General features: G+C 59.4%; 1 long non-coding RNA gene across 1 annotated transcript; it reads right to left on the bottom strand.

Moving 5' to 3' along the window:
* Positions 1–1587: 1587 nt before the first annotated feature.
* LOC135310382 (uncharacterized) lies at positions 1588–4738 on the bottom strand. The gene is made up of 3 exons (XR_010370450.1): positions 4335–4738; positions 3973–4081; positions 1588–2126 (listed from the first exon to the last, which is right to left on the bottom strand). It is a non-coding gene; the product is annotated as an uncharacterized LOC135310382 (long non-coding RNA).
* Positions 4739–26746: the final 22008 nt, after the last annotated feature.

The raw sequence follows: 26746 nt of genomic DNA, 5'->3' as shown, positions 1-26746 counted from the left end.
GGGACGGCCCGTACATGTCAGCAGAGTTGTTCCAGCTCTCACCCTGTCCCTACCCAGCTGAGGACGTCTGTGTCCGTGAGAGACACCCAGACACTGCCCCTGCAGCGTGGCAGTCCCCTGCCCCGTCAGTGAAAACTGCGGCAATATGGGCTAAGTTTAAAAGCGTCGGCAGGAGGTGCAGGATACGTAAATAAAGCGGCGGTTGGCTGCCGGGTATGGGTGCGATATAAATACATTTTGTTTACAGGCCTTCGTGCCTATTCAGCGTTGAACGGCACCGCAGCCCACCCACCCCGGGGCTCACGGGGCTCGGAGAAGGGTCTCTCCAAGGGCACAACCTAAGGCAGCGCAGGAAGCCCAGCTGCCACGCTCCCAGTCGCTACGGGACGCTTGCTTACAGCTACACCGACGAGGGTGCGGATGAGGCTGGAACTAGCAGAAATGCTGACTCTTCTGGCCTTTTATTTGCGGAAGGCACAGCGCGCGAGCCTCGGCGGCTCACAGGAGAAGCGTGCGGCGCTGCCGGACTCTCATTCTCAGCTCACGTACTACTGCCAAAGCTCCTGCCCTGTGCTGTGCCAGATGCCGGCTGGCGTGAGCACCTGGGCTCCTGAGGGACCCCCTTGTCCTGAGAGCCAGAGGTACTCGCTTCCCTTTGCATGAGGCCTGTAGGAGATAGACCCTGCAATTTAAAAAATCTGTATCAAACGTGGCAGACTCAAAGGGGGGCATTTTAAAAAAGGCAGGTTTGTTTTCTTTTTTAACTTTACGATCTACAGCCTAGCAAAGAGATCCCTTTCAGTGTCAGTCGCTTGGCCTTCTCCCCTACTGACGAGGTCCCAGCCTCCCGGTGAGATCTCGCTGGAGATATTCTCAGCTTCCCTCAGGTACGGGGCTGCCCTGGCCCGAGGCCAGCGAAGAAGCTGACTTTGCCCGTGCCTGAATCAGCAACACGTCCAGCAGGCGACTTGCAGAGCCCAGGGAACCCTCGTAAAGAGGTCTGGGGGTGGGCCGCGCCACATCTGCGGCATCGGCCGTGGGAAAGGACCGGCGCAGTAAAGCAGGTGGGTGAAACCGCGGTCCGCGCCAGTACGTGCTGCTGCCTGGGGCATGGCTTTGCTGCGGGTCAAGTCAGATGCTCTCTGTAAGAGTCAGTCAGGACAAAGGCCGCAGCAGATGTCTTTTCTGCTCATTTTAACAAAGGCTGGACGGAGCCCATAGAGGAAGGCACTACGCGTCTTGCTGGGTCTGTTTGCCTGCCTTCTCGTAAGCCGTCGCGGAAACTTGCACGAGCAAAGCCTGTGCAAGCTGATGACAGCCACGCACGGTTGAAGAGGGAGCAGACGGTGAGAGCAGAGGTGCGCGCTCAGGCTGTGCGCTGGAAGCTAATGCTAATGCTGCAAAATAAAGAGTGGATTTTCTTTTTTGGGTTTAGGTGAGCGCTAAACATGACATGTGCGTGTGTGCGTGTGTCTCTCGCAGGTTTTTGTCATACACCCCACCCCCCCCGCCCCAAAAAAACCACCCGCACATGCCACGCGTTAAACAGTGGTTTTCCATTGTACTTAGACGTGCTTACATAGGTGTGTTGGTTTTTTTCTTTTTTAATGCAGAAACAGCAATACGATAGATTTAATACAGCTAGCAATTAGATGGGTGTAGCTTTAGAGCGTCGGCTGTTTACAAAGCAACTGCACACCTTCTTTAACTCACAGTTTAAACAGGTAAACTTGCAGTGCATCACACGTGCTTTGTACAGTCACGGTCCACACGGCAGGCCAGATGCTTCCCCCTGCCTTGTCCTTGTTCCCCCGACTCCGACGGGACCGCCGAGGCCACCCTGGGGACAGCGCCGCTTTCTAGCAGCTGGGTTGCTTGCCTGGACGCCCCACAGACAAACAGTCATTTCCCCACTGAACCTCTTCTCAAATATTTTCCTAGCCCTGCAGGCCCCAGGTCCTTTGGTTCATATTTCCTTTTTTCCGGGCTTGATGCACAGGACCGACGATTTCCAGAAACAGAAACAGAGGCTGATTCAGTCCAGGCTAAACATTCTCTGACCTAAACCAAACTGCCTTCGAAGAGATAGCTGTACTGTAGGCACCACCTCGGGAACAGAAGTTGCCCTGTCATTAAAAAAAAAAAAAAAAGAAGGAAAACAAGGCATTTCAGGCTGAGGAGGCTGAACGGTGTGCTGGGGGCGGTGGGGGGCTGGAAAGAAACAGTTCAGACGATTAGAGCGAGCTTGGCGTTGCAAAGCGTGCCATTATTTTTAATTCGGCAGTCAGAAGAAAATAGATTCTGACACTGATTTCCTGCGTGCTGCGGGAGTTCTCTCCTCAGCATTCCTGTGCACCATTTTACTTTTGTGTCCCGTCCGCTTCGCTTTTGCGCTGTAGCTCTCCGGTTCTAGCTACGCTTCCCACCACCCCCATTACGCTTTGACAAGCCCAGCTCTCACTGTGCTTCCCTTCCCTTCCCTTCCCGTATGCGCGTGCAGGGAAAAGCCCGCGCGTCTGCCACTACAGGACACGCTCTGGGGGGCAGGAGAGATGACGACGCTCCCTGACAGAGGACACAGCTGAGGGGCGGTCCGCCGGGGCTGGGGAGATGGCAGCACCTTCCCTCAGCTGCCCCATCCGAGCACAGGTGCAGGTGCGCACTGAGGAGAGACAAGCAGGCAGGAGCCGCAGAGCGAGAGAGAAAATAAAATTCACGGGTGGGTGCTACTTGCGTCTCATTTTTAGCGCAAGACATTAATTCTCAGCACATTCTTGGAGCTGCCCCTTTGGGACTCACGGAGAAGAGGGAGGTTGGCCACGCGGTGCAGCCCAGCTCTGCTTCCCCTAAATGGTTTTACTGTTCAGCTGTTGCCCTAATCTGGCCGGTACCCCCGCAAAGAGTTTGGGATTTCTGCTGCCTCTCCGGGCCAGCCACAGACCCCGACTTCATCGCAGCGAATGACCCTGCACTCGTCAGAGCGGTTGCCGAGTCACATCCCGCTGCCTTCCCTGCAGAACTGGAGACCCTTTTTCAGCCCTTGCCCCCTCTTCTCTCAGCTCGTCGCCCATCCCTTTATCAGTGCCGGCACCGATCCTGCCTCCAGCTCGCCCTGTCCCCACCTGCGAGCGCCCAACAGGAGCTAAATGTCTCCTCAAGGATGCACGGAAGAGACGCGCAGGTAACCCAGCACAGACCCCCTGCAAACATCTTCTTTCCATTTGCTTTCCTCTCCTGACACGAAGGGATGACTTAGGAAAAGCGTACTGCTCGCGTTTCACATGCACCGCTTCTACTTTCACTCTCGCTCTCCTTGGCAGTAATTAATAGCGGTGGCTGGGGGGGCTGGGGCATTCCCCCAAAGCGGCTGCGGTTACATCCGGGCGGTTGTGGCACTCCATTAGCTCTGTAGTTTTTAAATCTAAATCTTCTGGAATTGTTAGTTCTGGTCAGGAATCACCCGTACCTGCAAATTTTCTTAATAGCTACGCTTGACCCCAGCCACTGTTTAACAGCTCACCTTTATTTCTCTTCATTTAAGAACCTAAAGCTTCGTTTACTGCTTGGGTTGGAAGCAGGAGCTGTCGCTGCCTCTGAACTTTCTAACAGCCCTGTTACAATTTCAGTACTACCCGCTCCCAATTTAGCTTTCCGGGTCGATTTTCATTCTAGATTCTAAAATTTCCTTATTTTGTTTCTGATCAGGAGTCATTAATGCCTGCAGTTGATTTAATAACGGCTGCATTTAGATTGAGCTATTAATGACTCGCAACTCTATTTATGGCATAAAAAAGGGCTGCCTTTATATTTTTTTTAATTACAGATTAGGAATAATGACTGCCTGGTTTGTTCAGTAATAGCTGCGATTAAATTGAGTCACGACTCCTCCCTAAATAATATGTGTTTATTTGCACTCTAACAATTTAACCTCCCCTTCACTGGTCAGGGGCACCGACAAGTGCCCGCGCGTACCTCCGCGCCCCCTGCGCCGGCTCCCCAGGGAGCAGCCTCGTACCCTGACCAGAGTCTGCAGCGGCCCGTTGTCGGCCCAGCTCCTCGCCCTCGAGCGGCGGATCCGCTGCTGCCCAGAGGGGACGGAAATGGCGCGGGGTAAATGATAATGTGAAATGATAAACGAATAAAATGATCTCACAAGGGGGAAGAAAACCAGCAAAGCAAAAACCAAACCCCAAACAGAACACCATACCACTAAACCGCCTCACCGCCCCCTCAGCGCCCAAAACAGCATCCCGGGAGAAAAAAAGCAAAGCAGGCCACAAGGGACCTTTCTAGTACAGATGCTGCCAAAGAGCGCCAAGCTCTGGAAGCCTTACCTCAGGCAACGCCTCCGCTTCTCTAAACGCCAGAGCACGCCTGCCCGGGGGGCTGAGACAGCCCCAGAGCTGCGACCGCCCGAGGGAACACGGGAGCCCCGGCGCCAGAGGAGCCCGGGGGCAGCGAGAGCTGCCCGAGCCCCGGCTGGGGCTCTTCGACCCCCGGGCCCCGCCCCCGCCCTTCCCACAGCGCCCCGCGAAAGGGGCGGGCCGAGCCCCCCGAGGGGTGAAGGCCCCGGGAGCCGTACGGGAGCCGCCTGGAGCTCCCGGCGCGGGAGGGGGGGGGGAGAGAAAACACCCAAACCGAGCCCCCCCCCCGAGCGGAGCAAACACAGGCTCGGGCCGTTGCCGGGGGGCGGGGCCTGTCGCTAAGGGGAGAGAGCCGGCACCGCCCCCCGGGCCGTTGCCAGGGGGCGGGGCCTGTCGCTAAGGGGAGAGAGCCGGCACCGCCCCCCGGGCCGTTGCTAGGGGGCTGGGCCTGTCGCTAAGGGGAGAGAGCCGGCACCGCCCCCCGGGCCGTTGCTAGGGGGCTGGGCCTGTCGCTAAGGGGAGAGAGCCGGCACCGCCCCCGGGCCGTTGCTAGGGGGCTGGGCCTGTCGCTAAGGGGAGAGAGCCGGCACCGCCCCCCGGGCCGTTGCCAGGGGGCGGGGCCTGTCGCTAAGGGGAGAGAGCCGGCACCGCCCCCCGGGCCGTTGCCAGGGGGCGGGGCCTGTCGCTAAGGGGAGAGAGCCGGCACCGCCCCCCGGGCCGTTGCCAGGAGGCGGGGCCTGTCGCTAAGGGGAGAGAGCCGGCACCGCCCCCCGGGCCGTTGCCAGGGGGCGGGGCCTGTCGCTAAGGGGAGAGAGCCGGCACCGCCCCCCGGGCCGTTGCCAGGGGGCGGGGCCTGTCGCTAAGGGGAGAGAGCCGGCACCGCCCCCCGGGCCGTTGCCAGGGGGCTGGGCCTGTCGCTAAGGGGATAGAGCCGGCACCGCCCCCCGGGCCGTTGCCAGGGGGCGGGGCCTGTCGCTAAGGGGAGAGAGCCGGCACCGCCCCCCGGGCCGTTGCCAGGGGGCGGGGCCTGTCGCTAAGGGGAGAGAGCCGGCACCGCCCCCCGGGCCGTTGCCAGGGGGCGGGGCCTGTCGCTAAGGGGAGAGAGCCGGCACCGCCCCCCGGGCCGTTGCCAGGGGGCGGGGCCTGTCGCTAAGGGGAGAGCCGGCACCGCCCCCCGGGCCGTTGCCAGGGGGCGGGGCCTGTCGCTAAGGGGAGAGAGCTGGCACCGCCCCCCGGGCCGTTGCCAGGGGGCGGGGCCTGTCGCTAAGGGGAGAGAGCCGGCACCGCCCCCCGGGCCGTTGCCAGGGGGCGGGGCCTGTCGCTAAGGGGAGAGAGCCGGCACCGCCCCCCGGGCCGTTGCCAGGAGGCGGGGCCTGTCGCTAAGGGGAGAGAGCCGGCACCGCCCCCCGGGCCGTTGCCAGGGGGCGGGGCCTGTCGCTAAGGGGACAGAGCCGGCACCGCCCCCCGGGCCGTTGCCAGGGGGCGGGGCCTGTCGCTAAGGGGAGAGAGCCGGCACCGCCCCCCGGGCCGTTGCCAGGGGGCTGGGCCTGTCGCTAAGGGGACAGAGCCGGCACCGCCCCCCGGGCCGTTGCCAGGGGGCGGGGCCTGTCGCTAAGGGGAGAGAGCCGGCACCGCCCCCCGGGCCGTTGCCGGGGGCGGGGCCTGTCGCTAAGGGGAGAGAGCCGGCACCGCCCCCCGGGCCGTTGCCAGGGGGCGGGGCCTGTCGCTAAGGGGAGAGAGCCGGCACCGCCCCCCAGGCCGTTGCCAGGGGGCTGGGCCTGTCGCTAAGGGGAGAGACCGGCACCGCCCCCCGGGCCGTTGCCAGGGGGTGGGGGCTGTCGCTAAGGGGAGAGAGCCGGCACCGCCCCCCGGGCCGTTGCCAGGGGGCGGGGCCTGTCGCTAAGGTGGGTGGGGCCAGGTGCATCAGCCATCAGACCGCCTGCCCGCCCATCGCCGGGGGCGGGGCCCGTTGCTAAGAGCGTGGCGAGGAGTATCAGCACCACCCTCACCGGGCTATCGCAAGGGGTCAACACCTGTCGCTAAGGGCTGTGGTACACGGCTCCAGCCCCCACGGTGCCGTCACCAGGTAGCGGGGGGGGGGGTGTCACTAAGTGGCGTGGAGAAGTGAGCGCGGCGAAGTGTCGCTCCAGCCCGTGCACGGCTGCTGGCTGCAGTACCGCGGTTTGGTCGCACGGTGGCGGCAGAGAGCAGAAAAGGGCGCCACTGCGCATGCGCGGCTGCCCGCCTGCAGTACCGCGCCTTGGTCGCACGGTGGCGGTAGAGAGCTAAAATGGCGCCACTGCGCATGCGCGGCTGCCCGCCAGCAGTACCGCGCCTTGGTCGCACGGTGGCGGTAGAGAGCTAAAATGGCGCCACTGCGCATGCGCGGCTGCCCGCCTGCAGTACCGCTGTTTGGTCGCACGGTGGCAGTAGGGAGCAGAAAAGGGCGCCACTGCGCATGCGCGGTTGCCCGCCTGCAGTACCGCGGTTTGGCCGCACGGTGGCGGCAGAGAGCAGAAAAGGGCGTCACTGCGCATGCGCGGCTGCCCGGCTGCAGTACCGCGGTTTGGTCGCACGGTGGCAGTAGGGAGCAGAAAAGGGCGCCACTGCGCATGCGCGGTTGCCCGCCTGCAGTACCGCGCCTTGGTCGCACGGTGGCGGCAGAGCAGAAAAGGGCGTCACTGCGCATGCGCGGCTGCCCGGCTGCAGTACCGCGGTTTGGTCGCACGGTGGCGGCAGAGAGCAGGAAAGGGCGCCACTGCGCATGCGCGGCCGCCCGCCTGCAGTACCAGCATCTGCTTGCACGGCAACAGCAGCGGCCAGAGGAAAACTTCACCCTCGGGAACGGGCGGCTTCCCGTCTGCCGTACCCGGTTTTGATCGACCGGTGACTGCCGCGAACGGATAAGGGGCGGGTGGAAATCTCTACCAGGGTAGCGGAGCTCCCGCCTGCAGTCCCGGGGTTCGGTCGCTCGGTGAAAGCAGAGCGCAGAAAACAACAGGTGGCCACTGCGCATGCGCGGCTGCCCGCCTGCAGTACCGCGGTTTGGCCGCACGGTGGCGGCAGAGAGCAGAAAAAGGCGCCACTGCGCATGCGCGGCTGCCCGCCTGCAGTACCGCGCCCTGGTCGCACGGTGGCGGCAGAGAGCAGCAAGGGCGCCACTGCGCATGCGCGGCTGCCCGCCTGCAGTACCGCGGTTTGGCCGCACGGTGGCAGCAGAGAGCAGCAAAGGCGCCACTGCGCATGCGCACTGTCCTCCCGCCTGCCCCACTCGCCCCCACCCCACGCCCGAGGGAGGAGAAGCAGCACAAACCACCTGGGGAAAAAGGTCCCCTTTCCCACCCCCACACCCGCCCGGAGTAAGCCCCATCAGTTGCTGTAGGCCTGCGGCATCAGGGCTGGGACAGGGAGAGCAGCAAGTCAACACGTCCTGGAGGGTTAAAGAAGAAAATCCATCAGGGGAACACAGCTGCCCCTCTGAAGGCAGGCTGCCCGGGGTGAGGGGGGCAGCTGTGCGTCGGGGCACAGGGCAGCCAGGCAGACCAGATGCCAGCGGCTGCCCTGCAAAGGAGTTGTGCGCTGCTGAGCCTTGGGCTTCGTTGGCTTGGCAGCGCCTCGCCTCGCCACTGCTCATCCTGCGTAAGCACGAGGCTTCAGCGAGCACAGAACAGGAGGCCAGGGGAAGCGGGGGGGAGGAATGTCACCGGGGAAAAAAAGTCATGCAGGGGGGCCATCTCAGGGGACAGCGTCTGGGAGGGCACAGACACACGCAGAGGGAGGGCGGGGGAGGAGGCGGACACTGCCGGACAGGGGCATGTCTGGGCAGACACGCCATGGGGAACATGCATGGGGATGACTGACACCAGGGGGGTCCCCCCAGGATAATCCACAACGGGCAACTCACCTGGGCTCACCTGCAGCAGATGATCCGCTCCAGATAACCGACCCACTCCGGAGAATCCATTCCGGATAAGCCCCAGCAATGCCCCTCAAACTGCTGCTGTTTCACCCCAAATTTTCCCCAATTTGGGGTTTTTGGGGCGGTCGTTTGGTGGTGCTGATTTCTGTTTGGATGGCTTGGCTTTTTTTGTTGTTGGGGGTTTTGGGGGTTTTACCTTATGGAAAAGCAAAAAAAGCCAAAGGAACAAAGTTGGGATTGCTTTTCCAAACGGTTCACTTCTGGGTCTCTTTGGCCCTTTCCACAACAAAGAAATCGGTGATTTTTGCTCCTGGTTTTGTGCATGAGAATGGTTAGTGGGGTTCCAACCCATCCAACCCCCCACCGCTTTTTTTCCCCCCCCCTTCCTTTCCAGCTGCACAAACCCAGCAGGAGTGGGCTTTCCCAGGAGCCCCCAATTGTTTTCTTTCCCCCAAACCTGTTTGGGTGTTTTGCCTGTTTGGGGTTTTTCACCCCCCATTGCAGACCCAGACTTGGGGGCTTTGGGGTGTTTGTCTGCCCTGGCAGCAGCTCCCAGGCGGCCTGCGCAGCCCCAGAGGGGGAAGTCCCCATCTGGGGGAATCGGCCCCAAATCGGGATGGGAGAAGGAGAACGGGAAAGGGGCAGCATTTGAAAGCGCTTTTGTGTCTTCAGTTGATTGGGGGGTGGGGTGTGTGTCCAATTTTTAAATCCTCTCTATAAACATCTCTGTCAACATGGTTTCTTTGCATTTTAAAACCTTATATAGCATAGACATTTGCACTTGTGTGTCTACTTACACATCCTTACAGAGTACATCTATATTTTATATATACTATCTATTTTACATTTACATACAACACCTGTTTAGACTTAGCTATTAAATTTACACTTACACCTACTTAGGCTATTTACACTTACACAGCATATCTATTTACACATACCTGTTCAGACTTCCATATTAACACGTATATAAACCACCTATTTAGGCTAGCTATCTGCTTACTTACCCTTTGACACTTCAATCTTTTTCGACTTCTCTATTTAGACATCTACTTACAGTTATACCTAGGCTTATTTCACTCTATATAACCTCTATTTAGATTACACATCTGCTTAGACTATGTAACACACACTAAGCGTAGATGCTCGCTCTAGTCAGACTTTCTTCTGCTTTGAATTCCTTCATCTATCCTTTTTCTTCATTTTAAACTCCTTTATTTTTTAATTTAGATATTTAGACAGTCGAGTTACTTTTGTGGTTTAAAACCCTGTATCTCAATGTAGAATTTTTGTATCCTGAAATCCGTTATATAATATAGGAGAGAGAAGTTCTTATTTTAAAATCCCTTTATACATCTATCAATTAATATGACATGTCAATATATATAAAATAAGAGGTTTTTGTAATAGCCCCCCTCAATTTTCAGGCATTTTGGGGCTGCAACCCCCCTTTTTGGGGGGGAACCCCTACATGACGCCCCCACTCACCTGTTCCTCTGACGCATTATCAGCTCCCCCAGTGACACCGGGGCGCCCCGCATGACATCATCACACCACCACCACCCCCCCCCCCCCCCCCAATTTTATTCACCCCCAAGAAGGGCACTAAACAAGGGAATCTACTCCAACCTGCAGCTCATTACTTTAATAGTGCCATTTACAAAGGTACACACACACACACCCCCACACCCCCCAGAAAAGGGGGAGCTCTGCTAAAATCTAAAAGGTGGGGCAGCCCCCCAAACAGCTGCAGCCCCCCCAGCCCCTGTCCACAGGCTAGCGGCCGCCCCACGGCGGAGCGGGAGCGTGCCAGAGGACAGTGTCACATCTCTCTCGGGCTCTGCTCGGCCACGCTCCCGCGCTGGGATGGGCTCCCCGGGGCGACAAACAGCCCCGGTCCCTGGGGGCCCCGACTCTCCCCACCAGGCAGCCCTCGCGGCCGCACCTGCGGGGCACCCGCTGGAGACAGAGCCGGGAGCCCCCAGGCAGAGGGATGGCCCCTTACCTTCACCACGCTTAACGACCGGCAGGCAAACCCGGGCCGGGGGGCATCTCTTGAGCATCACGAGACACTGAGAAGACATCTGAAAAACAGAAATCCCAAACTATATTTCAGCACGTGAATAAAATAGCACAGAAGAAAATGGAGGAACTCAGTCAGCACAAGGGATAGGAAGGAAATTGAGCCGCAGCAAGATTCTGGGCAAACGGGTCACGTCAAAACACAACACCTCCTTTAAAAGCTAGAGGGACTGGAACACTTGAAAACGGTATTAAGACTAACCGATACCATTTTGAACAGATTCTTCGCGTAACACTGAACGCTCTGGCTGGTGCTGGAAAACGTCTCATCCCTTCCTTACGGCACCGCTGCGGGGAGATAACCCCGTGAGGCTGCGGGGCAAAGTTGTACCGGAACCGGAACCTCCGCTTACAGATCCGCCGCAGCAGCTACAGCCCTCGCCCTGCCGCCGCACGTCTTGCTGCCTGGCTCCATGAAGCCTGAAGCGAAGCGTCAAACTTGAAAGAGTAACGTAAAAAATTAAGAATAAATCTCAGTAATGCACTTTGTGCTGAGAAGGCGGGCGCGTGTTTACGCACATCCAATATGAGCGTCTAGGCTCTGAAAGCTTTCCATTTTCCTTCTGCGTTCATTTAACTCGCACAGCCGTTCACACCCGCCATAAGATTATCTATCTCCAAAATACACAGCAGCAACGTGACTGGGGGGTTTTGGCGTGTTATGGAGTCGGGAGGGACGTCCGCCCAGCTGCCCCGCCCAAGAGATGCTGCTGAACTGCCAGGGAAACGCGCATCGAAAGCGAGACTGAAATAAAATACTTAAGAGCGCTCCCTCAAAATACTGGTGGGAAAAAACCGCCCCCACCCCAACATTCAGTCGCCCCTCGTTAAAGGGGAGAAATAAAACATAGCAGCAAGGAGCTGGACAGAGAGAGATGAGGACAAACAAACAGCACGGGTCTACGTGACAGAGAACGTGGAATTAGAACACAGAGAGGGGGAGCTGGACAGAGAGGGGCCGAGAGAAAATCTAGACGGGCTACGGCGGGCAGAGGCAGGAATTAAAACCTAGGGACAGGGAGCTGGACAGAGAGAGACGGAGATCACAGGGAACAGCGGCGGGTGCAGGAAGAACAGGAATTCATGAATAGGAAAAGGGAGCTGGACAGAGAAGAACTCAGAAAGGCAAGAACAGTAGCAGGGTACAGAGCAGAGCAGACGAACTAAAAAGCGCGGCGGGAGCGTTGAGGCAGACAGAGAGAGATTAAGAAAAAAGTCACGGGCTACGTGGCAAAGCAGGAGGAACTCAGAAACGGGGATGGCAACCAAGGGAGAGTGAGCTGGTGAAGGATAACGGGTATTCAAAGTGAGGGACGGGGAGCTGGGAAAAGCGAGGCAGAGAAAAACAGAATCACAGAGAGAATCACACAAAGCCAAAAAAGAAGAAACTGAACAACAGGAACAGGTGTAACCAAAGCGATGAAATCAACCAACCAGAGACGGTGTTCCATTACGGGAACACGGAGCGTACGAATCAGCGCATCTGTCGATCTGCATTTTAGTCCCTAGGCGATCGTTAATGTCAGCAGAACAACAGACAACGTGCTTCTGTCAGAAAAGGATGACAAAACGCGGTTTCGTGTAGCGCACTGAGAAAACTAGCCAAGACTGCCAAGATTAAGAGCCAAGAAGGTAAAAGGCAATTCTGGCAGGGGGAGATCGCGACCACCGACTCACGGACCACCACCGAGCCTGCGCAGTGATTTACATACGGAACGAGCCAGTTTGTACCGATCAGTAGACAGGACGATAATGAATATGTATGAATACGTAAAATTTTGATCTACAAATTCTACGGGAAAGGTGTGTGAGGTACGCACGCCAGGAGAAGCGATCCCCCGTGCATCTGGCGCCGTGAATAAAGAACGCCTGCTCTTTAATACTAAATCGGCGTTGAGGAGTTGTTTCCGATTTTACCGCGTTTTTCGGTAACACACGGAGTCAGACCAAGAGGGCCAGAGAAAGACAAAATACCGACAGGCTACAGAACAGAGCAGGAGGAATAAAAAAATAAAAACGGAGCCAGAGCCAGGCAGAGAGAGGCGGAGAAAGAAAAAGTAGCCACAGGCTACAGGACAGAGAGAGGGAGGCCTGAAAAGACGGGGAGGCAGGGAGCCACTCAGAGCGAGATGGAGAAAGAAGGGGCGGGGGGGCGCCAAAAAAAAAGAAAAAAAAAATTTTGCAGCAGGTAAGGAAAGAGAGGGGGCCAGGGGGGAGAGACAGGGAGGGCCCAGGATGCACAAGAGAGGCAACGGGGCCCCAGTGGCCCAGGACTCACCGCGACTCTCGCTCTCAGCGCTGCTGGCACAATTTAGCCGTTCAGATGCTTCTTTCCCCTCCTCTCCGCCCTGCCTCTTCTGCAGCTCCAGACTCTAGGCCGTCCTCCACCTAAAGAGGATACATGGGTGTCTTACCGCTCTTACGAGATGAGGCTTCCTAGGCACGTAGCCTAGCTCGCTCGTGCACTACACGCCCGTACCCAACTCCCGGTTACGCGTACAGACCCTGCGGTGCACGTTGGTGGCCTGGCCCGCTGCGGGCTACGAAGGGGGATCCTCCCTCCCTCACCTGCAGGGACAGGCTCTCTCTTGCCTGCGGCAGGAAGGCAGCTGGCAGCCAGAGCGCCTTCAGTTTCTTCTGCTTTACCTTTCGTTGGCGTCTCCAGCTTCAGCCGAGGCAGCTCCTGTCCACAGCCGGGAAGGGCTCTGTGTGTCCCTTTTCGCCCCCGCGCTGCGAGGATGGCAACACCGGGCAGAGAGAAGCCACGCAAGCCTGAGACGGCCGCAGTCAACGGCATCCCCGGGGGAAGGACAGACAACCACGTCCTCAGCACGGTCTCTGGGAGAGGGAAAGAAGAAACAGCGACCGTCATTACCGTCGATCGACCCTGGCCAAAGCCCCTCCTTGCGCAGGGGCTTCTGGACACACCGCCCCTTCCCCGCGCTACTGCTAAGGGCCCCTGCGCCGAGGGGGAATCCAGTGCGCTCGAGGGCCGGCTCGCTGCCTTCACGACAGGGCCTGGGGGCGGCCAAGGGCTACGCAGCACGCTTCCGGGGAGGTGCCGGGGCTGGGGGCAGGCGCACGGGGCAAGGGGGGGGCCAGGGGAGGCTGAGCGGGAGCTCCGGTGAGCCGGGGAGGCGGCGGCCATCATCTGCGCCCTGGGCAGGGGGAAAAGGTCCTCCTCCTTTCCCTCTTCCCTTCTGTCAGCTCCCGGGGAACTCACCGCTTCTCGGGGAGCGGCCGCACCTGGAAGCCCCCAGAAATCAACACGAATCCAACCCCAAAAATACACCGCGCCTACCGTACGCGGCACGGCCGCCCGGCACCCGAGCGCCGGAACACCGCGCCTCCCGCCGCGCCCCGGCGAGCCACGTGACAGGGCCGGCAGCCACTGCGCCAGGACTACAGCTCCCGGCACGCTCTGCGCCACAACGCGGCCGCCCGGGAGCCGCGCGCCACAAGGACTACAGCTCCCGGCATGCTCTGCGCCACAACACGGCCGCCCGGCAGCCCCCCGCCACAAGGACTACAGCTCCCGGCACGCTCTGCGCCACAACACGGCCGCCCGGCAGCCCCCCGCCACAAGGACTACAGCTCCCGGCATGCTCTGCGCCACAACACGGCCGCCCGGCAGCCCCCCGCCACAAGGACTACAGCTCCCGGCACGCTCTGCGCCACAACACGGCCGCCCGGCAGCCCCCCGCCACAAGGACTACAGCTCCCGGCACGCTCTGCGCCACAACACGGCCGCCCGCCCAGCCGCCACACGCACCACCACAGCTCCCGCCACGCCGCGAGCCCGCCCTCCCCGCTCTCTCACCCTGCGGGGCACCGCCCCTCCCGCCGATGCACCCGGAAGCCCCACCGAGCCCTCAGCACAGCCTCGCTCTCCCCACCGCCCGCTCCGACCCGCCGCTGCCCCGCCGCAGCCCTCCTCGGGGCTTGACCCGGCACGCAGCGGCCCCCCACCCAGCCCCCGCTCACCTCCTCCCTCGCTACACTCGCAGCCCGCTGACGCTCGGCCACAGCTCCGCTCCGCTCCGCCCTCGGCTCACACTGGCCCCCCGGAGCAGGGCACCACCCCTTTTCCAGGGAGGAGCCGGCACCGCCAGCCCCACTGCCCGCACCTGGGGCTCCTCCAGCCAGACCCCGCCCACAGCTGAGGCGCAGCAGCAACGGGGGGCCCCCTCCCCTCACCCCCACAGTGCACCACCTCCTCCCCCGGGCTCCATCACAGCCCCTTGCCCCACGCCAAGGGAGCGCAAACGCAGCCCTCAGGCCAAAGGAGAGGGCAGCTGTTGGTGCAGGCGCGCACGTAACAAGTCCCAGGAGCGATTCGTGGCTCAGGGTCCCCAACGCTCCCCCTGCCCCAAGGCCACCTCGGCCGCCGTTGCCGCAGCCGCACGGAGCTGGTGGTGGCTGGGATAGTGCTCATTTTCTCCACAGTAGCTAGGAAGGGATACGTTTTGGATTTATGCTCAAAACCCCGTTAATAATGTAGAGATGTTTTGGTTCTTGCTGAGCACTGCTTCCACAGTCAGGGCCTCTTCTGGTTCTCTCAGTGCCCCACCAGCAAGTAGGCTGGGACAGCTGGGAAAGCTTTCCCAGCTAACTGACCAAAGGGATATTCCATACCATTTGACATCATGCTCAGCACACGCAGCTGGGGGAAGAAGGGGGAGTCCTTGGGGGGGGGGGGGGGGGGGGGGCTACGGCATTTCTCTCCCTAAGTAACCATGACACATGACAGAGCCCTGCTTTCCCAGAGGTGGCTCAACACCTGCCCGCCGAAAAGGAGGAGTGAATTAATTCCTTGCTTTGCTTCCACGCACAGCTTTTGCTTTACCTATTAAACAGTCTTGATCTCAGCCCATGATTTTTCTCACTTTTACCCTTCCAGCTCTCTCCCCCAGCCCACTGAGGGTGGAGCGAGCAAGCAGCTCCCTGGTGCAGAGTTGCCAGCTGGGGCTAAACCACGGCACGCGCTTGTCCGCGTTTGGCAGGAAAGGGACCGTCCGTCGCCTGGCTCCTGGAGCGACAGGCTGCTGGGCAGAGGGGGAGGCCACCAAAGGTGAGGAGCAGGGCACAGGACAGTAGGAAGAGAGAAGAGAAGAGAAGAGCGGCAGCCAGCTGGACGGGGGCGGGGGGGCGTGTGTGCGTGTAGTGAGAAGGCACGAGGCAGGGAACAGGACGGCCAGAGAAGGACAGGGAGCCTGACGGAGGTGGAGATACAAGCAGCAGAGAGAGGGGAAGAGAGGCAGCAGAAAGAGGGGGGAAGAGCAGGACACAGACCAACAAAGAAGGAAGAGGAGCAGGCTGGAGACGCACAAAGAACCTGGGGCAGGCAGCACGACAGCGAGGGAGGAAAGAAGAATAGGGGCAGGAAGCTGGACCGAGCGCGATGGAGACAGACAAGACAAGCGACAAGAACAGGGCAGAAAGGGAAGAATGAAGCCACGGGGACAGGGAGCCGAGACAGCCAACAACGGAGGGAAGGGGCCGGGGAGGGAACACCACAAAACAAACCATGGGGCTACGTGGTACAGAGCACGAGAAGGCAGAGAATTAAGAATTAGGGACAGGGAGCCAGAGAAACAACAACAAAAAAAACCACCCAAAACAAAGGGAGATGGGGAGCAAAAGGAATCGCAATGCGTACAGAAAGGAGAGAGAAACAATTCTAAAACAGGGTCACGGGGAAGCCAGAGACAGCAAGATGGAGAAAGGACAAAAGCTACAGGCTACAGGGCAGAGAGGGAAGAATTAATGAATAGACACAGAGAGCTGGGCAGAAAGAGATGGAGAAAGGCTGAAGATCACACGGCCAACAGGGAAGAGAGAAGAGAGGGAGGAATTTTCAAAACAGGGGCAAGAAGCCAGAGAGAGGGAGAGAGGCGCAACAATAAAATGGGGACAGGCCACAGGGCGGCGAGGAGGGAATCGATGAATAAGAACAGGAGACCAAAGAGAACACAATGTAGAATGGAAAAAAGGAACAGCGGCCTACAGGGAAGGAGGAATTAAAGATCAGGCACTGGGAGGCAGACAGAGACACATGAAGAAACAAGTAGGAAAAAAAAAAAAAAAAAACACACAACGGCAATGGGCTACAAAGACAGACAGAGAGGGAAGAAATAAAACATAGCAGCAAGGAGCTGGACAGAGAGAGATGAGGACAAACAAATAGCACGGGTCTACGTGACAGAGAACGTGGAATTAGAACACAGAGAGGGGGAGCTGGACAGAGAGAGAGGCCAAGAGAAAAATCTAGACGGGCTACGGCGGGCAGAGGCAGGAATTAAAACCTAGGGACAGGGAGCTGGACAGAGGGAGACGGAGATCACAGGGAACAGCGGCGGGTGCAGGAAGAACAGGAATTCAAGAATAGGGAAAGGGAGCTGGACAGAGAAGAACTCAGGCAGGCAAGAACAGTAGCAGGGTACAGAGCAGAGCAGACGAACTAAAAAGCGCGGCGGGAGCGTTGAGGCAGACAGAGAGAGATTAAGAAAAAAGTCACGGGCTACGTGGCAAAGCAGGAGGAACTCAGAAACGGGGATGGCAACCAAGGGAGAGTGAGCTGGTGAAGGATAACGGGTATTCAAAGTGAGGGACGGGGAGCTGGGAAAAGCGAGGCAGAGAAAAACAGAATCACAGAGAGAATCACACAAAGCCAAAAAAGAAGAAACTGAACAACAGGAACAGGTGTCACCAAAGCGATGAAATCAACCAACCAGAGACGGTGTTCCATTACGGGAACACGGAGCGTACGAATCAGCGCATCTGTCGATCTGCATTTTAGTCCCTAGGCGATCGTTAATGTCAGCAGAACAACAGACAACGTGCTTCTGTCAGAAAAGGATGACAAAACGCGGTTTCGTGTAGCGCACTGAGAAAACTAGCCAAGACTGCCAAGATTAAGAGCCAAGAAGGTAAAAGGCAATTCTGGCAGGGGGAGATCGCGACCACCGACTCACGGACCACCACCGAGCCTGCGCAGTGATTTACATACGGAACGAGCCAGTTTGTACCGATCAGTAGACAGGACGATAATGAATATGTATGAATACGTAAAATTTTGATCTACAAATTCTACGGGAAAGGTGTGTGAGGTACGCACGCCAGGAGAAGCGATCCCCCGTGCATCTGGCGCCGTGAATAAAGAACGCCTGCTCTTTAATACTAAATCGGCGTTGAGGAGTTGTTTCCGATTTTACCGCGTTTTTCGGTAACACACGGAGTCAGACCAAGAGGGCCAGAGAAAGACAAAATACCGACAGGCTACAGAACAGAGCAGGAGGAATAAAAAAATAAAAACGGAGCCAGAGCCAGGCAGAGAGAGGCGGAGAAAGAAAAAGTAGCCACAGGCTACAGGACAGAGAGAGGGAGGCCTGAAAAGACGGGGAGGCAGGGAGCCACTCAGAGCGAGATGGAGAAAGAAGGGGCGGGGGGGCGCCAAAAAAAAAGAAAAAAAAAATTTTGCAGCAGGTAAGGAAAGAGAGGGGGCCAGGGGGGAGAGACAGGGAGGGCCCAGGATGCACAAGAGAGGCAACGGGGCCCCAGTGGCCCAGGACTCACCGCGACTCTCGCTCTCAGCGCTGCTGGCACAATTTAGCCGTTCAGATGCTTCTTTCCCCTCCTCTCCGCCCTGCCTCTTCTGCAGCTCCAGACTCTAGGCCGTCCTCCACCTAAAGAGGATACATGGGTGTCTTACCGCTCTTACGAGATGAGGCTTCCTAGGCACGTAGCCTAGCTCGCTCGTGCACTACACGCCCGTACCCAACTCCCGGTTACGCGTACAGACCCTGCGGTGCACGTTGGTGGCCTGGCCCGCTGCGGGCTACGAAGGGGGATCCTCCCTCCCTCACCTGCAGGGACAGGCTCTCTCTTGCCTGCGGCAGGAAGGCAGCTGGCAGCCAGAGCGCCTTCAGTTTCTTCTGCTTTACCTTTCGTTGGCGTCTCCAGCTTCAGCCGAGGCAGCTCCTGTCCACAGCCGGGAAGGGCTCTGTGTGTCCCTTTTCGCCCCCGCGCTGCGAGGATGGCAACACCGGGCAGAGAGAAGCCACGCAAGCCTGAGACGGCCGCAGTCAACGGCATCCCCGGGGGAAGGACAGACAACCACGTCCTCAGCACGGTCTCTGGGAGAGGGAAAGAAGAAACAGCGACCGTCATTACCGTCGATCGACCCTGGCCAAAGCCCCTCCTTGCGCAGGGGCTTCTGGACACACCGCCCCTTCCCCGCGCTACTGCTAAGGGCCCCTGCGCCGAGGGGGAATCCAGTGCGCTCGAGGGCCGGCTCGCTGCCTTCACGACAGGGCCTGGGGGCGGCCAAGGGCTACGCAGCACGCTTCCGGGGAGGTGCCGGGGCTGGGGGCAGGCGCACGGGGCAAGGGGGGGGCCAGGGGAGGCTGAGCGGGAGCTCCGGTGAGCCGGGGAGGCGGCGGCCATCATCTGCGCCCTGGGCAGGGGGAAAAGGTCCTCCTCCTTTCCCTCTTCCCTTCTGTCAGCTCCCGGGGAACTCACCGCTTCTCGGGGAGCGGCCGCACCTGGAAGCCCCCAGAAATCAACACGAATCCAACCCCAAAAATACACCGCGCCTACCGTACGCGGCACGGCCGCCCGGCACCCGAGCGCCGGAACACCGCGCCTCCCGCCGCGCCCCGGCGAGCCACGTGACAGGGCCGGCAGCCACTGCGCCAGGACTACAGCTCCCGGCACGCTCTGCGCCACAACGCGGCCGCCCGGGAGCCGCGCGCCACAAGGACTACAGCTCCCGGCATGCTCTGCGCCACAACACGGCCGCCCGGCAGCCCCCCGCCACAAGGACTACAGCTCCCGGCACGCTCTGCGCCACAACACGGCCGCCCGGCAGCCCCCCGCCACAAGGACTACAGCTCCCGGCATGCTCTGCGCCACAACACGGCCGCCCGGCAGCCCCCCGCCACAAGGACTACAGCTCCCGCCATGCTCTGCGCCACAACACGGCCGCCCGCCCAGCCGCCACACGCACCACCACAGCTCCCGCCACGCCGCGAGCCCGCCCTCCCCGCTCTCTCACCCTGCGGGGCACCGCCCCTCCCGCCGATGCACCCGGAAGCCCCACCGAGCCCTCAGCACAGCCTCGCTCTCCCCACCGCCCGCTCCGACCCGCCGCTGCCCCGCCGCAGCCCTCCTCGGGGCTTGACCCGGCACGCAGCGGCCCCCCACCCAGCCCCCGCTCACCTCCTCCCTCGCTACACTCGCAGCCCGCTGACGCTCGGCCACAGCTCCGCTCCGCTCCGCCCTCGGCTCACACTGGCCCCCCGGAGCAGGGCACCACCCCTTTTCCAGGGAGGAGCCGGCACCGCCAGCCCCACTGCCCGCACCTGGGGCTCCTCCAGCCAGACCCCGCCCACAGCTGAGGCGCAGCAGCAACGGGGGGCCCCCTCCCCTCACCCCCACAGTGCACCACCTCCTCCCCCGGGCTCCATCACAGCCCCTTGCCCCACGCCAAGGGAGCGCAAACGCAGCCCTCAGGCCAAAGGAGAGGGCAGCTGTTGGTGCAGGCGCGCACGTAACAAGTCCCAGGAGCGATTCGTGGCTCAGGGTCCCCAACGCTCCCCCTGCCCCAAGGCCACCTCGGCCGCCGTTGCCGCAGCCGCACGGAGCTGGTGGTGGCTGGGATAGTGCTCATTTTCTCCACAGTAGCTAGGAAGGGATACGTTTTGGATTTATGCTCAAAACCCCGTTAATAATGTAGAGATGTTTTGGTTCTTGCTGAGCACTGCTTCCACAGTCAGGGCCTCTTCTGGTTCTCTCAGTGCCCCACCAGCAAGTAGGCTGGGACAGCTGGGAAAGCTTTCCCAGCTAACTGACCAAAGGGATATTCCATACCATTTGACATCATGCTCAGCACACGCAGCTGGGGGAAGAAGGGGGAGTCCTTGGGGGGGGGGGGGGGGGGGGGCTACGGCATTTCTCTCCCTAAGTAACCATGACACATGACAGAGCCCTGCTTTCCCAGAGGTGGCTCAACACCTGCCCGCCGAAAAGGAGGAGTGAATTAATTCCTTGCTTTGCTTCCACGCACAGCTTTTGCTTTACCTATTAAACAGTCTTGATCTCAGCCCATGATTTTTCTCACTTTTACCCTTCCAGCTCTCTCCCCCAGCCCACTGAGGGTGGAGCGAGCAAGCAGCTCCCTGGTGCAGAGTTGCCAGCTGGGGCTAAACCACGGCACGCGCTTGTCCGCGTTTGGCAGGAAAGGGACCGTCCGTCGCCTGGCTCCTGGAGCGACAGGCTGCTGGGCAGAGGGGGAGGCCACCAAAGGTGAGGAGCAGGGCACAGGACAGTAGGAAGAGAGAAGAGAAGAGAAGAGCGGCAGCCAGCTGGACGGGGGCGGGGGGGCGTGTGTGCGTGTAGTGAGAAGGCACGAGGCAGGGAACAGGACGGCCAGAGAAGGACAGGGAGCCTGACGGAGGTGGAGATACAAGCAGCAGAGAGAGGGGAAGAGAGGCAGCAGAAAGAGGGGGGAAGAGCAGGACACAGACCAACAAAGAAGGAAGAGGAGCAGGCTGGAGACGCACAAAGAACCTGGGGCAGGCAGCACGACAGCGAGGGAGGAAAGAAGAATAGGGGCAGGAAGCTGGACCGAGCGCGATGGAGACAGACAAGACAAGCGACAAGAACAGGGCAGAAAGGGAAGAATGAAGCCACGGGGACAGGGAGCCGAGACAGCCAACAACGGAGGGAAGGGGCCGGGGAGGGAACACCACAAAACAAACCATGGGGCTACGTGGTACAGAGCACGAGAAGGCAGAGAATTAAGAATTAGGGACAGGGAGCCAGAGAAACAACAACAAAAAAAACCACCCAAAACAAAGGGAGATGGGGAGCAAAAGGAATCGCAATGCGTACAGAAAGGAGAGAGAAACAATTCTAAAACAGGGTCACGGGGAAGCCAGAGACAGCAAGATGGAGAAAGGACAAAAGCTACAGGCTACAGGGCAGAGAGGGAAGAATTAATGAATAGACACAGAGAGCTGGGCAGAAAGAGATGGAGAAAGGCTGAAGATCACACGGCCAACAGGGAAGAGAGAAGAGAGGGAGGAATTTTCAAAACAGGGGCAAGAAGCCAGAGAGAGGGAGAGAGGCGCAACAATAAAATGGGGACAGGCCACAGGGCGGCGAGGAGGGAATCGATGAATAAGAACAGGAGACCAAAGAGAACACAATGTAGAATGGAAAAAAGGAACAGCGGCCTACAGGGAAGGAGGAATTAAAGATCAGGCACTGGGAGGCAGACAGAGACACATGAAGAAACAAGTAGGAAAAAAAAAAAAAAAAAACACACAACGGCAATGGGCTACAAAGACAGACAGAGAGGGAAGAAATAAAACATAGCAGCAAGGAGCTGGACAGAGAGAGATGAGGACAAACAAATAGCACGGGTCTACGTGACAGAGAACGTGGAATTAGAACACAGAGAGGGGGAGCTGGACAGAGAGAGAGGCCAAGAGAAAAATCTAGACGGGCTACGGCGGGCAGAGGCAGGAATTAAAACCTAGGGACAGGGAGCTGGACAGAGGGAGACGGAGATCACAGGGAACAGCGGCGGGTGCAGGAAGAACAGGAATTCAAGAATAGGGAAAGGGAGCTGGACAGAGAAGAACTCAGGCAGGCAAGAACAGTAGCAGGGTACAGAGCAGAGCAGACGAACTAAAAAGCGCGGCGGGAGCGTTGAGGCAGACAGAGAGAGATTAAGAAAAAAGTCACGGGCTACGTGGCAAAGCAGGAGGAACTCAGAAACGGGGATGGCAACCAAGGGAGAGTGAGCTGGTGAAGGATAACGGGTATTCAAAGTGAGGGACGGGGAGCTGGGAAAAGCGAGGCAGAGAAAAACAGAATCACAGAGAGAATCACACAAAGCCAAAAAAGAAGAAACTGAACAACAGGAACAGGTGTCACCAAAGCGATGAAATCAACCAACCAGAGACGGTGTTCCATTACGGGAACACGGAGCGTACGAATCAGCGCATCTGTCGATCTGCATTTTAGTCCCTAGGCGATCGTTAATGTCAGCAGAACAACAGACAACGTGCTTCTGTCAGAAAAGGATGACAAAACGCGGTTTCGTGTAGCGCACTGAGAAAACTAGCCAAGACTGCCAAGATTAAGAGCCAAGAAGGTAAAAGGCAATTCTGGCAGGGGGAGATCGCGACCACCGACTCACGGACCACCACCGAGCCTGCGCAGTGATTTACATACGGAACGAGCCAGTTTGTACCGATCAGTAGACAGGACGATAATGAATATGTATGAATACGTAAAATTTTGATCTACAAATTCTACGGGAAAGGTGTGTGAGGTACGCACGCCAGGAGGAGCGATCCCCCGTGCATCTGGCGCCGTGAATAAAGAACGCCTGCTCTTTAATACTAAATCGGCGTTGAGGAGTTGTTTCCGATTTTACCGCGTTTTTCGGTAACACACGGAGTCAGACCAAGAGGGCCAGAGAAAGACAAAATACCGACAGGCTACAGAACAGAGCAGGAGGAATAAAAAAATAAAAACGGAGCCAGAGCCAGGCAGAGAGAGGCGGAGAAAGAACAAGTAGCCACAGGCTACAGGACAGAGAGAGGGAGGCCTGAAAAGACGGGGAGGCAGGGAGCCACTCAGAGCGAGATGGAGAAAGAAGGGGCGGGGGGGCGCCAAAAAAAAAAAAAAAAAATTTTGCAGCAGGTAAGGAAAGAGAGGGGGCCAGGGGGGAGAGACAGGGAGGGCCCAGGATGCACAAGAGAGGCAACGGGGCCCCAGTGGCCCAGGACTCACCGCGACTCTCGCTCTCAGCGCTGCTGGCACAATTTAGCCGTTCAGATGCTTCTTTCCCCTCCTCTCCGCCCTGCCTCTTCTGCAGCTCCAGACTCTAGGCCGTCCTCCACCTAAAGAGGATACATGGGTGTCTTACCGCTCTTACGAGATGAGGCTTCCTAGGCACGTAGCCTAGCTCGCTCGTGCACTACACGCCCGTACCCAACTCCCGGTTACGCGTACAGACCCTGCGGTGCACGTTGGTGGCCTGGCCCGCTGCGGGCTACGAAGGGGGATCCTCCCTCCCTCACCTGCAGGGACAGGCTCTCTCTTGCCTGCGGCAGGAAGGCAGCTGGCAGCCAGAGCGCCTTCAGTTTCTTCTGCTTTACCTTTCGTTGGCGTCTCCAGCTTCAGCCGAGGCAGCTCCTGTCCACAGCCGGGAAGGGCTCTGTGTGTCCCTTTTCGCCCCCGCGCTGCGAGGATGGCAACACCGGGCAGAGAGAAGCCACGCAAGCCTGAGACGGCCGCAGTCAACGGCATCCCCGGGGGAAGGACAGACAACCACGTCCTCAGCACGGTCTCTGGGAGAGGGAAAGAAGAAACAGCGACCGTCATTACCGTCGATCGACCCTGGCCAAAGCCCCTCCTTGCGCAGGGGCTTCTGGACACACCGCCCCTTCCCCGCGCTACTGCTAAGGGCCCCTGCGCCGAGGGGGAATCCAGTGCGCTCGAGGGCCGGCTCGCTGCCTTCACGACAGGGCCTGGGGGCGGCCAAGGGCTACGCAGCACGCTTCCGGGGAGGTGCCGGGGCTGGGGGCAGGCGCACGGGGCAAGGGGGGGGCCAGGGGAGGCTGAGCGGGAGCTCCGGTGAGCCGGGGAGGCGGCGGCCATCATCTGCGCCCTGGGCAGGGGGAAAAGGTCCTCCTCCTTTCCCTCTTCCCTTCTGTCAGCTCCCGGGGAACTCACCGCTTCTCGGGGAGCGGCCGCACCTGGAAGCCCCCAGAAATCAACACGAATCCAACCCCCAAAATACACCGCGCCTACCGTACGCGGCACGGCCGCCCGGCACCCGAGCGCCGGAACACCGCGCCTCCCGCCGCGCCCCGGCGAGCCACGTGACAGGGCCGGCAGCCACTGCGCCAGGACTACAGCTCCCGGCACGCTCTGCGCCACAACGCGGCCGCCCGGGAGCCGCGCGCCACAAGGACTACAGCTCCCGGCATGCTCTGCGCCACAACACGGCCGCCCGGCAGCCCCCCGCCGCAAGGACTACAGCTCCCGGCATGCTCTGCGCCACAACATGGCCGCCCGCCCAGCCGCCACACGCACCACCACAGCTCCCGCCACGCCGCGAGCCCGCCCTCCCCGCTCTCTCACCCTGCGGGGCACCGTCCCTCCCGCCGATGCACCCGGAAGCCCCACCGAGCCCTCAGCACAGCCTCGCTCTCCCCACCGCCCGCTCCGACCCGCCGCTGCCCCGCCGCAGCCCTCCTCGGGGCTTGACCCGGCACGCAGCGGCCCCCCACCCAGCCCCCGCTCACCTCCTCCCTCGCTACACTCGCAGCCCGCTGACGCTCGGCCACAGCTCCGCTCCGCTCCGCCCTCGGCTCACACTGGCCCCCCGGAGCAGGGCACCACCCCTTTTCCAGGGAGGAGCCGGCACCGCCAGCCCCACTGCCCGCACCTGGGGCTCCTCCAGCCAGACCCCGCCCACAGCTGAGGCGCAGCAGCAACGGGGGGCCCCCTCCCCTCACCCCCACAGTGCACCACCTCCTCCCCCGGGCTCCGTCACAGCCCCTTGCCCCACGCCAAGGGAGCGCAAACGCAGCCCTCAGGCCAAAGGAGAGGGCAGGTGTTGGTGCAGGCGCGCACGTAACAAGTCCCAGGAGCGATTCGTGGCTCAGGGTCCCCAACGCTCCCCCTGCCCCAAGGCCACCTCGGCCGCCGTTGCCGCAGCCGCACGGAGCTGGTGGTGGCTGGGATAGTGCTCATTTTCTCCACAGTAGCTAGGAAGGGATACGTTTTGGATTTATGCTCAAAACCCCGTTAATAATGTAGAGATGTTTTGGTTCTTGCTGAGCACTGCTTCCACAGTCAGGGCCTCTTCTGGTTCTCTCAGTGCCCCACCAGCAAGTAGGCTGGGACAGCTGGGAAAGCTTTCCCAGCTAACTGACCAAAGGGATATTCCATACCATTTGACATCATGCTCAGCACACGCAGCTGGGGGAAGAAGGGGGAGTCCTTGGGGGGGGGGGGGGGGGGGGGCTACGGCATTTCTCTCCCTAAGTAACCATGACACATGACAGAGCCCTGCTTTCCCAGAGGTGGCTCAACACCTGCCCGCCGAAAAGGAGGAGTGAATTAATTCCTTGCTTTGCTTCCACGCACAGCTTTTGCTTTACCTATTAAACAGTCTTGATCTCAGCCCATGATTTTTCTCACTTTTACCCTTCCAGCTCTCTCCCCCAGCCCACTGAGGGTGGAGCGAGCAAGCAGCTCCCTGGTGCAGAGTTGCCAGCTGGGGCTAAACCACGGCACGCGCTTGTCCGCGTTTGGCAGGAAAGGGACCGTCCGTCGCCTGGCTCCTGGAGCGACAGGCTGCTGGGCAGAGGGGGAGGCCACCAAAGGTGAGGAGCAGGGCACAGGACAGTAGGAAGAGAGAAGAGAAGAGAAGAGCGGCAGCCAGCTGGACGGGGGCGGGGGGGCGTGTGTGCGTGTAGTGAGAAGGCACGAGGCAGGGAACAGGACGGCCAGAGAAGGACAGGGAGCCTGACGGAGGTGGAGATACAAGCAGCAGAGAGAGGGGAAGAGAGGCAGCAGAAAGAGGGGGGAAGAGCAGGACACAGACCAACAAAGAAGGAAGAGGAGCAGGCTGGAGACGCACAAAGAACCTGGGGCAGGCAGCACGACAGCGAGGGAGGAAAGAAGAATAGGGGCAGGAAGCTGGACCGAGCGCGATGGAGACAGACAAGACAAGCGACAAGAACAGGGCAGAAAGGGAAGAATGAAGCCACGGGGACAGGGAGCCGAGACAGCCAACAACGGAGGGAAGGGGCCGGGGAGGGAACACCACAAAACAAACCATGGGGCTACGTGGTACAGAGCACGAGAAGGCAGAGAATTAAGAATTAGGGACAGGGAGCCAGAGAAACAACAACAAAAAAAACCACCCAAAACAAAGGGAGATGGGGAGCAAAAGGAATCGCAATGCGTACAGAAAGGAGAGAGAAACAATTCTAAAACAGGGTCACGGGGAAGCCAGAGACAGCAAGATGGAGAAAGGACAAAAGCTACAGGCTACAGGGCAGAGAGGGAAGAATTAATGAATAGACACAGAGAGCTGGGCAGAAAGAGATGGAGAAAGGCTGAAGATCACACGGCCAACAGGGAAGAGAGAAGAGAGGGAGGAATTTTCAAAACAGGGGCAAGAAGCCAGAGAGAGGGAGAGAGGCGCAACAATAAAATGGGGACAGGCCACAGGGCGGCGAGGAGGGAATCGATGAATAAGAACAGGAGACCAAAGAGAACACAATGTAGAATGGAAAAAAGGAACAGCGGCCTACAGGGAAGGAGGAATTAAAGATCAGGCACTGGG

The sequence above is a fragment of the Phalacrocorax carbo genome, chromosome 34, assembly GCF_963921805.1.
Source record: "Phalacrocorax carbo chromosome 34, bPhaCar2.1, whole genome shotgun sequence".
Lineage (NCBI taxonomy): Eukaryota > Metazoa > Chordata > Aves > Suliformes > Phalacrocoracidae > Phalacrocorax > Phalacrocorax carbo.
The sequence above is the reverse complement of the archived record's forward strand: the minus strand, read 5'-3'. Positions and strand labels throughout refer to the sequence as shown.